Below are 9,927 nucleotides of genomic sequence, written 5' to 3' on the forward strand. Positions count from 1 at the left end.
TGGACAGTATAAGAAGATAGTGAAACAATGTCAGTAGTACCATTTCATGTATCCACGCCTTGACTAGTTACGCTGATCCACAAGTTTTAGTATTCTACAACTACTAACAGTAACTAAAGAATACTTTATTCACCATTTTATTCATATGTGTAAGGGTGAATTAGCATATTCTAGCTCTACTTAGAAAAATCACTATCCAAAAAGCTTCAGTACAACACAGAACTAAACCAGACACACTACCAACTTGAAAGAAGGGCAACACATCACTGAACTTGTACTTGCTGTTAATACCTCTAACAACAGCATGGCGCTGATTTAGTGCTCTTAAATAAGTTACCAAAGCCAAAAGAAACCCAAACCCCAACAGATTTATGCATATGAAAAACTGAAGACATTAACAAAGTTTGTATCACCAAAAGGTATCCATTAAGGAACATCCCCTTCTATCTCTGTACTAGGAAACTTGTGCATGGGCCAAACATCCCGCCACCTTGGAATCCCAGTCCTGCAGCTGCCCTTCTGATCTACCAGCTTTTGTGTTCCTTTCCTTCTTAATCAGTTCTCATTGGTTTTTACCTAGTAACAAACAACAATGTAGCTTACAGAAGAACCATTAGCACTGGAAAACAAGCAGTAAAAAAAAAAAAAAGACCAACTTGAAAATGTTGTGCTAATTCAACTAATAAAGCTATCATAGTCTTCAGCAAAATTCCAAAGCCCATCCCAAAAAAACCAACCAAGAGTGGACTATTTTAAGCCTTCAATAGTAGGTAACTTAAGACAACACAAGACATGAAAGTTTGTGAAACACTTACAACACCCTCCTGCCCCCAGATACAACACACATGCAAGGGCTGATTTGCTCATCAGAATCACAAGCTTGCACAGCAGTTAACAGCTTTTAGACATGACAAATTTGAGTTTGGTACTGAACTACAGTTACATTACTGGCACTGATAGGCAATTATCTACAGAAAGCAAATTTCATTTCTCATCCTTCTGCACTGTCAACCATGTAACACTTTCGTTCCACTAAGATAGGTGGCAGAAGTTTAGGACATCTCCTGAACTTAGATTAAGGGTTCACACCCAGCAAGCAGCAATGAGAAACTACCTCAGCAGACCCCCCCCCACATAAGTCAATTTAAATCAAGCATTTTCAGTAACTGCCAGCAGCTGTGAAGTTAACCCAGTCCACACAAAATTACATACCAAAGTAGAGAGAAATGACAGCTCTATACTGTCAATACTGACCACCAGCAACTAAGATGGTCCAGTGCTTAGGCAAATTCAGCTCGCAGACCAAGAACTAGATGAAGCTCAACTTGCTAGTTAGCAAGGGCAGGAAAACAAACAAACCAGAAAAAGCACAAGTATATATTTCACAGCTGGTCAATCTAACCTGTAATTTGAAGCTACGCTTGTGTCTCTACCAGTTCTTCAGTGACATTTCCTCAAGTTTGTGAGAAAAGCCCTTTCTGCTTTGCCAGAGGACAAACTAGGCTACTCACGTCTCTGCCAGCTCTTGAAAATGCAAAAGCAGTGAGGACAAAGCCACGTAGTTTACCTACACACTAGACTAAGGCAATTTGCAGGGTAGCTCCTCAGTAAGGCTGCCACTCATAAAACTGCTTTCCAAAGATTATGCAAGACAATCTCAGACCTAATCTTTACTGATGTCCATGTCTGGGTCCATGACAGCCATAAGAAGGAATGCTTGTTGGAGCCATGGTTAACTCCCCCAGGAAAAACAGCTTAATTTATACAGAAGATAGGATGAATAGAACCTTCTAAATACTGATACAAGATGATGAAACGTATATTCACAGAAATTAAACCCACCCTATTTTGCTTTACAACACAGTAGTTCTATAGAAGGCAATGTGCACTGTGCTGCTGTTTCATGTGTGCATGTATATGATAAGACTCCCAACAGAAGCAGCACTATACCACAACCACCCCCATAGGGAGAACACACATGCACACCAGGAGCTAAAGCATGTGGTTCCATATCCTGCTGATAAAACACTGAAGTACTGTAGTGATTAACATAATACAAAGAAATATTAAAAATTCTGTACACAATATTCTCTCACAAAATGTACAATTCAGCACTTAGGTGTTTCTTCTAAGTAGTTTGTGCCTAAACTGAGCGTAATTGAGATTTATAAATAACAGGAATTAATTAGGGATTAGGTACTATTGTCGTGGTGCACATGGTTCAGGCAACTAAATCAAATCAGCATAAACTCATGACCTTGCCTTCTGCTGCTGAGGATCCTTAATCACATGCATACTTCTGCAGCTGGAAGGCATAGCATTACACACCAAAGTCAGCAAAAAAGGCTCAGCCATTTCCAAGAACAGTTAAAAGATAATAATTAACCCCCCCACAACAACAACAAAACAAAACCACCCACCCCTCTTTATCTAGCAACCTGGAAGCACTTTGCTTTCCACCAAAGAGCAGTTATTTGGCAGTGCGTCACCAAGATCAAGAACATGCTTTCCACACAAGCAACCCTTTCAAATCTAGCCACGTCACAGATCTGGGGAAAAACATGTTTGCATTTACTCAATAAATCTTTGCTAATTGTTACATTTTATTTGTTTTTTCCCCATGAACTGGATCTGTGCTCAGCATACACTAATAATTTGAAGTTTCTATCCCATTGCTACACTGCACATGCAACATTCCCACAAGATGAATGAGCATACTTCAGTCAGTGCTATGGCAACACAGCAGGACTTGCCATAATTTCTCTGATGCTAAAGAGACTAGGAAGACCATCTTTACTTTTCTTAATATCATCCTAAACATGCCCAAATAGCTGGATTTAAACACCGGAGATGCAGGAACTGAACCACAAGACCTTGACAGAGGTGGAAAAGAAAGAAAACAGAAAAAATGATGGGCAAAACTGATGGAGTAACAATGAACTCAAATGAAAAGCTCAGGGGTAGTGGCAATTGCAAGAAGCACATTTAAGATGCAAAGATTCAACATGGCAACAAAACCAGAGTGGTAAGTATATTGAGCCAAAGAAGAGCAGGCTGAATCCAGCAAAAGAAGAAATAGCCTGCAATTGTCCAGTTACAGACTACCACTATTTTTTCTTTCACCTGGTAGTCTTATTTCTCAGCTTCTGAATACTGAATCCCTGCAAACTGAAGGGCATCTCTAACAAAAATTACATAACATATAGGGTCCTCTATAATTTTATGGATTTACTTAAATGGAAAAAGGCACTACAGAAGATTGCATAGAACCATATACACACACGTAATAAAAAAATACCGTTCTTTCATACTGCACGCTGTTCTCTCATTTCCAGCATTAAATAAAGACCTTAGTGATACGACACGTTCTTTTGATATTAAAAAAAGGGTTTCCATTAAAAGTAATTTCAGCTTTCATATAATCTACACAGCCATTTATTCAAAAACAAACACAAGAAAGAAAACAACAACCACTTAAAAGTACATTTTGCCTCTCTGAGGCATACTTTTTTTTTAAAAAAAAAAAACCACTAAATCTACAGTGTCAAAAACACCATCCTCAAGCTCCTTTTGACTTTGAGTAACAGTTTTTTCTAAGCCTGGGTCAAACACCTACACTAACCTCTTACAAATCTCACACAAATGGAAATTATATATTTTCTGAAAATGGTGGGAAAATAACATTTGCAAGGGATTTATGACAACTGAAATTATTTTAACGGTAACTGTATTTTGCACAAAATCTCTTCCTATATTCATAGAATAATAATGCATTAGATGACATTTTGGAAGTAGTAGATAGATGGGGGAGAAAGTTTCAATTATTGTTGATCTTGCTTTCACAGCCCTTACTCAGCAATAACTTCCAAGATAGCTAAAACAAAGCTAGAAAAACATGGCCAGGGATGGAAGACAGGTATTGTGAGAGAAGGCATCCTTAAAACCAACAGCAGCACGCAAAAGGTAACAGAAACTATTTAACCACACTGGAGGGAAAAGCCAGATCTGAGCTTGAAAATGCAACCTGAACTCCACCACCTTTCTTTAAACTTGTCAAGAGTCTACTCATAGGAAAACATGCTAATCACCATTTTGAGTTATTTTCACTATATAGATAGTATCAAGAAATCACCTGTAACAAAACAGTACTCTACTGTGAATTCTCAAGTAAGGAATTTAGAATAATCAACTATAACAAAACCTAGTTCATTGCAAAGCTTCATAAAGAACCTGAGCTTCCCATGTGAACAATACTGGAAGCTCCTTACAATGATGAACCCTGTTCTCACTCAAAAGTTTCTTGTCAGAAAAACCACCACAAAATAATTGCTGGTACCATCTGACTTATCCGAGAATTGTATAAGGTGCCTTTCTTGCTCAGGCTGATGAAACTACATCTTAAAAATCACAGTTGTGTAGGTTTACAGAGAAGAATACACTCTACTTTCATTATTACAGGTATCCTTATTTGGTAACACCTCTGAAAGGAAACTCCAATGAGCTCAAGGTAGTCCTAACAGACTGCTTTTCTCCACCTGTTTCACAGGACTTCCAAGTACTTTTTATTACACCTATCTACTCACAGGGGTCATTACCTTTAACATCACAAGTGACAAACTAAGAACTTTTTTTTAAAAAAGCAAAATCACGTATAAGAAGTGCTTATTTACTTGCTGTATAGAAAGCAAAAAAGAATTCTATCGATCTTCCTATGTCAAGAACTGCTGAAATCATTTACTCAGGATAGTGAGCAGTCCAATTAAGACCATCCATCTACCTTCAAATTCTACCTTCTACCTCAAGTTTTGAATATCAGTACAGTTTCATTAAGGGTCTCCATCTCTCCTGTAGCACACCAAGAAAGGTACAAGTGGTTCAGGGTATGAAACCCAAGCAACTTTCAAACCCAGAAGAGAAATGTTCACTGCTTTATGCCTGGCAAACTGTATCCATACCCTCAACTACCAGGTAAAGAGACCAAATAAGTAGGGAAGAGAAGATAAAATGCCACTGGACTGGTATCCTCTGAGATGAAGGTCGCTGCCCTTCAAGCCAAGTCAGACTACTGCACAGAGATGAACCAAAACATGCCTACACTGCTGAAAAGCCACAAACCAGCCGTTGTTTTGAAGTACTCTACAGAATATGCACATTAGAGACCTCTGGTATTTATGCCTACAGAAGAAGAGTTAGGGTATAAACCTGTTTAACACTGTGTATCTCCAACTTGCAAAAAAAAAGCAAGCAATGTTGAGATTTATAAAAATCTACTTCCACCTTCAATAGTTTAGCAGATTAGCTCTAACCCTTTCAGAATTCATTCAGAAAAATGTTTGATAGCTAAACTGATTATTCAGTGTTATCAGCAGAAACTGCACTGCATGTTTTTGTTACTATTAACCGGAAGGACATTTTTTTCTCTCTCACATTGGATTCCTGGCAAAGAAAATCCCCACAGTGAACACTGGACTGATAGAAGGCCAGGCTTCAAGAATTCTGGTGTCAGTATGGCAAATGAGTCCCAGCTTTCTCCAGCAGTGTTTTTTCCCCCCATTAACATGATGCATGTTTAAATATAGCATCATTTGAAATAAAATCACCATTAAAATAATTACTAAATAAAGCCAACTTTAAACAACAGATGTTTTTGCACCGGTTTTATAGTACTTTGAACTGTGGAAAACTGAGAAGATTCTGCAAAGAATCCCTGTAACAGGAAAAAAACAACAAAACCAAACAAAAAAACAACCAACCAAACCAACAACAAACAGATGTTTGTAACCAGAGCAGAACCATCTACAAGTTTTATAAAACCAGAAACTAGACATCATGCATCAACTGTATCAAACTACAGTCAGTCAAGAGCACAAAGAAACACTTTATCATGTGGATGCTTCAAAAGCAATAGCTGAATAACTAGAGGATAACCTACATCTCCCAATTGAGTCAAATTCAACAGCCTTCACATACTGTGTTTGAGCACTATAAATTAATGTTCAAAAAACTCACCAAATTCCTAGAGAAGTGTTCCCAATCATAACGATAATCTGAATACAAGATAAACTAGTGAACCCAGATTTACTGCTTTTAAAAGTCTGAAAAAACATTCTCTTTCAAGATCATTTGGAAGAGATATTTCCCTTCCCACTCCCCAAGGCCACAGAGCTGTTGTCCATTCTGCTTATTCACAAGCAGACTTTAAGGCATGGGGCACATGAAAGAAAATTCACGTATTTCTTATTTGGGCCACTTATCACTGTGAAAATTGACACATCAGCGAATGTAAACTACTGAAAGGAAAGCTACAAAAGATGTAACACTGTGAATCAAAGTCCAAATAGCCTCTTGCCACCTCAGCTACTTCTCCACATCTAAGGAAAAAAAAACAAACATAATATCCCTAGAAATTCTAAAGGAAACATTTGAAAAAATACCTGGGATAATTTCCAAGTATTTTCCATGACACTAAAGAGGATGCTATCCGTTACTTGTAACTTCATAGATCTCTAAATACAGCTTTCCAGTTCAAGAAGAAACATGGATTACCATACGTAATCAACCAAACAAAGCAAATTTTTGTCACCCTGTCATTTAAGAAGCCTACTATTTATTTCTGCTATGATCACAAGAAACCACGGCAAAATTACTAAAGACTTCTCCCATTCTTCTTCTCCTGTAGGAATGGTCTGAATAGTCACACAATAAAACTTAAAGTCAGATTACACTTCACTTAAAACTATGATCCACTGAAAGAGAATTAAAAGCCCCCAATGCATTAGCAGTATACAAACACATCATCAGACACTAAATTAGCTAGATCTTCCTTGAAGGTTATCAAAGTCCTAAAAAGCTATAAAATTACAAACTCAAAACAGCTGTTCAAAAATCAGGGGCATTTCTATCCATTACGTAATTATTACTTAGATGTGTACAGTGTTAATCATCTCTTGACACTTTGAACAAATGATTCTTTGCCAAGAGCACCTAGTTACTGATACTAAACAAACAGTAACTACCTGGCCTTTCTCTGTTACCTCAATCTTCCTAAAAACTAAAATTTAATTTGTAGTCTAAAATAAATCATTGTGAGATGAAGGGGACCAATTTTAGGCCTACCAAAATTGTTTTGAAGTTATAAATGAGGAGACAGGTTGTCAAACAAAGATGAGTTTTGCATTTGGGGCTCAGGCTAAAAATATTCTTTAATACTCACCAAAGGGAAAAAATAATTAGGACACTATGTTCTCTAAAACACAAGAAGAGTTGGATAGTCTCTCACTGGCTTGGTAACTGTACCACTTCCAGGCTTCAGCGTCACTCTGTGCAGCTTTACTGATGTTTAAGTCAGTCGCGGTTCCACAACAGCACAAAAGCAGAGCCGGGCTTTAAGTGGAGCCTCTCCGTGCAACTTCCTCCACAACTACAAAGTCTTCCAGCAACTCCTGCTACTGCCAGACACTCTTCCAGGCACCGCTGCCGGTGTTTACAACTCCGGGGGAGCAGAGAGCCGGCGGTGCCCCCCCGGACCGCGATCTTTGTTCAGGCGGAGAGGCCCCCGCGCCCACCCCCTCATGGATCACCGGGCAGCGCTGCCGCTTCTCCCGTTCCGCCCGCACAAAAGCCTTCGACGCGGAGGGGCCGGCGGCCTCCTGGGAGCGACGGACGGCCCCAGCCGCCCCCTTTTGTTTCCCCTCTTGCCCCGGGAGACGAGGCGGGCGGCCGAGCCGCCCCCTGCGCCCCGCAGCGGCCTGTCACGGCGGCCGGGGCAGCTTCCCGGCCGGCGCCACGACGCGCGCGGCGAGAGGAGCGGGGGGAAAGCGGAGGCCGGAGCCGGCAGCAAACCCCGCCCTCTGCCCGGCGGGAGCACCCCGGCCCGGCGGGCCCTGGGCGGAGGGGAAGGCCCCGGCCGGAGCGGGACGGCAGCACTGCCCGCCTCCCCTCCCTCCCTCCCTCCCTCCCTCCCTCCCCGCCGCCGGCACGCTGCCAGCCGTCCCGCGGCGGGGAACAGCCCCGAGCACTTTCCTCACGGCAACTCCGGAGGGACGCGCCCGCCCTCAACGGCCGCTGTTCACCTGGCGCCGCGGCGTCCCCCGCGCGGTCACCGCTCCGCTCCGCCGCCACCCGCGCGCAGCGGGGTCTCCGGTTCCCCGCGCCTCCTCTGCCGCCTCGGGGCTTCTGGGAGCGGCGCCCGCCGCCCCGCTGCGGCCGAGGAGCGTCCGCCCGGGCGGGAGGGCGGGCTGTGCCGGGCTGGGCTCCGCGGGGCCCCGCTCAGCGCCCGCCGAGCCACATGTCCGCGCGCGGCCGGGACTGCGCAGCGCCGGCGGGGGCCGCGAGGGGGCGCTGCTCTGCCGCCTTCCGCCGCGGGGGGGGGGCGGGGCGGGGCGGGCGCTGTCGTGGCGGCGGGCGGTGCACCCGCCAGCGAGACGCCTCCAAACCGCCCCGCGCCGCCGGCGAGAGCATTGTGGGATAGGTCCTCCAGCACCGCCTTGAAGGGGGGAGGGGCGGGGCGGGGCCTTCGCCGAGGTGGCGGAGGGAGGCGGGAAGGGGAGGGCACGTGACCCGCCGCCGCCACTGGCCGGCGAGCAGCCAATGGGAGCGGGGGGGCGGGCACGCGGGGCCGATCCGGGTTGCGGGGGGAGGGTAATGGGAGGACGGCGCGTCGCAGGCGGGGGCGCCCTCTGGTGGCGGCGCGGGGGCAGGGCGTGGTTGCGAGACACCGGAGCGTGACGTAATCTTACGGCAGCGCTGGGCGCCCCCAGGGGTTGGTTTGTTTTGTTTTTTAATGTTGTTTTAATAAAATTATCCATTAGAGCGCGTGCGGGCTGTCAAGAGCTTGGGGGTTGGGGTCATGCAGCATGGAGCCCTCAGCTGGACCTCCCCCAGCAGCGCACCGACCACAGCAACAAACGACAAACGACGGGAAAGGGGAACCTGGTGCCCCAAATACTCAGGCTCGGTTGAGTGTCTCCTCCTGTCCAGAATGGCGTTGTTGCAGCCTGAGTGGAGTGTAATATGTGTCAGCGTCAGTCTGTCAGGAATGATGGTATTTCATTAGTTGTCATGATTACTGATGGAATATTAATTTAGGATTAACTCGGAAGAACCTGCATTAAGTAAGAGCAGCCTGTGGGGACAGTGTTACAAGACTCCCAGGAAGAAAGACTGGATTCATTAGCAGGCTGCAGAGGAATATAGTAAGAAGCAAGACTATAGCCAAAGGTGGGAAAGCACAGACTTAAGAATGGAGATGAAATATTTAAGATAAGACTGAGTTTAAGGTTATTAAGACTAAGGAACTCCCCAAATCTTCAATGGGATCATCTAAAGAAAATAATAAGCTTTTTTAAAGGTTGAGATTAAAGACAGCCCTGTTATAAAGTAAGGAAGATGACTTTCAGTGCTGCATTTTGAATAGACTGAATCTTGAATGACCCTAGAACATGATTCCAAAGCAAGAAGGAAGAATGACAGCAGAAAACCAGCTGTATGTTAGACTAGCCAGCCACAGAATTAAGGTTTTGTTGCATATATATACAGAGCTGCTCTATGTTTTTATTTATTACTGTTGAGTCTTGTAATTAAAACAACTATGAAGTCACTTGGGACTCACAGATGCAGAGAAAGCCTCGGTATTCACTGTTTCTGTCATAAGCCATGAGGATATTGCTGTCATCTGCTGCTGCACAGATCACGTTGCACAGAGGAGCCAGGGCAGCTGAAGAGAGGTGCCTGTGACTGAGAGGAATGCAAAGAGAAAACACTCATCACTTCTGAGGTGCTGTCAGTACTTTTGTTTGATCCTCTGATTGTATGTTGTCCATCCATTCCAGCACTGACCTTTATAGCTACTCACACAACCTCAAGATAAGTAGTAACAGAAGGACATCTGTGGCCCACCCTTATCTACCTTTTGAGATGCTCATGTAC

General features: G+C 43.7%; 1 protein-coding gene across 3 annotated transcripts in view; it reads right to left on the reverse strand.

Moving 5' to 3' along the window:
- Positions 1–8,287, reverse strand: part of SCAF11 (SR-related CTD associated factor 11) — a 43,862-nt gene extending 35,575 nt beyond the window's left edge. Inside the window, exon 1 of one of the 3 annotated variants that reach the window (XM_080342003.1) lies at positions 8,073–8,287. The gene's annotated coding sequence lies outside the window, so the exon portion shown is untranslated. Of the gene's footprint in view, positions 1–7,213; positions 7,736–8,072 lie in introns of those variants that run through there. The other 2 variants (XM_080342002.1, XM_080342001.1) reach the window with 2 other exon arrangements.
- Positions 8,288–9,927: the final 1,640 nt, after the last annotated feature.

The sequence above is a fragment of the Nesoenas mayeri genome (genome assembly GCF_963082525.1).
Source record: "Nesoenas mayeri genome assembly, chromosome: 1".
Classification (NCBI taxonomy): domain Eukaryota; kingdom Metazoa; phylum Chordata; class Aves; order Columbiformes; family Columbidae; genus Nesoenas; species Nesoenas mayeri.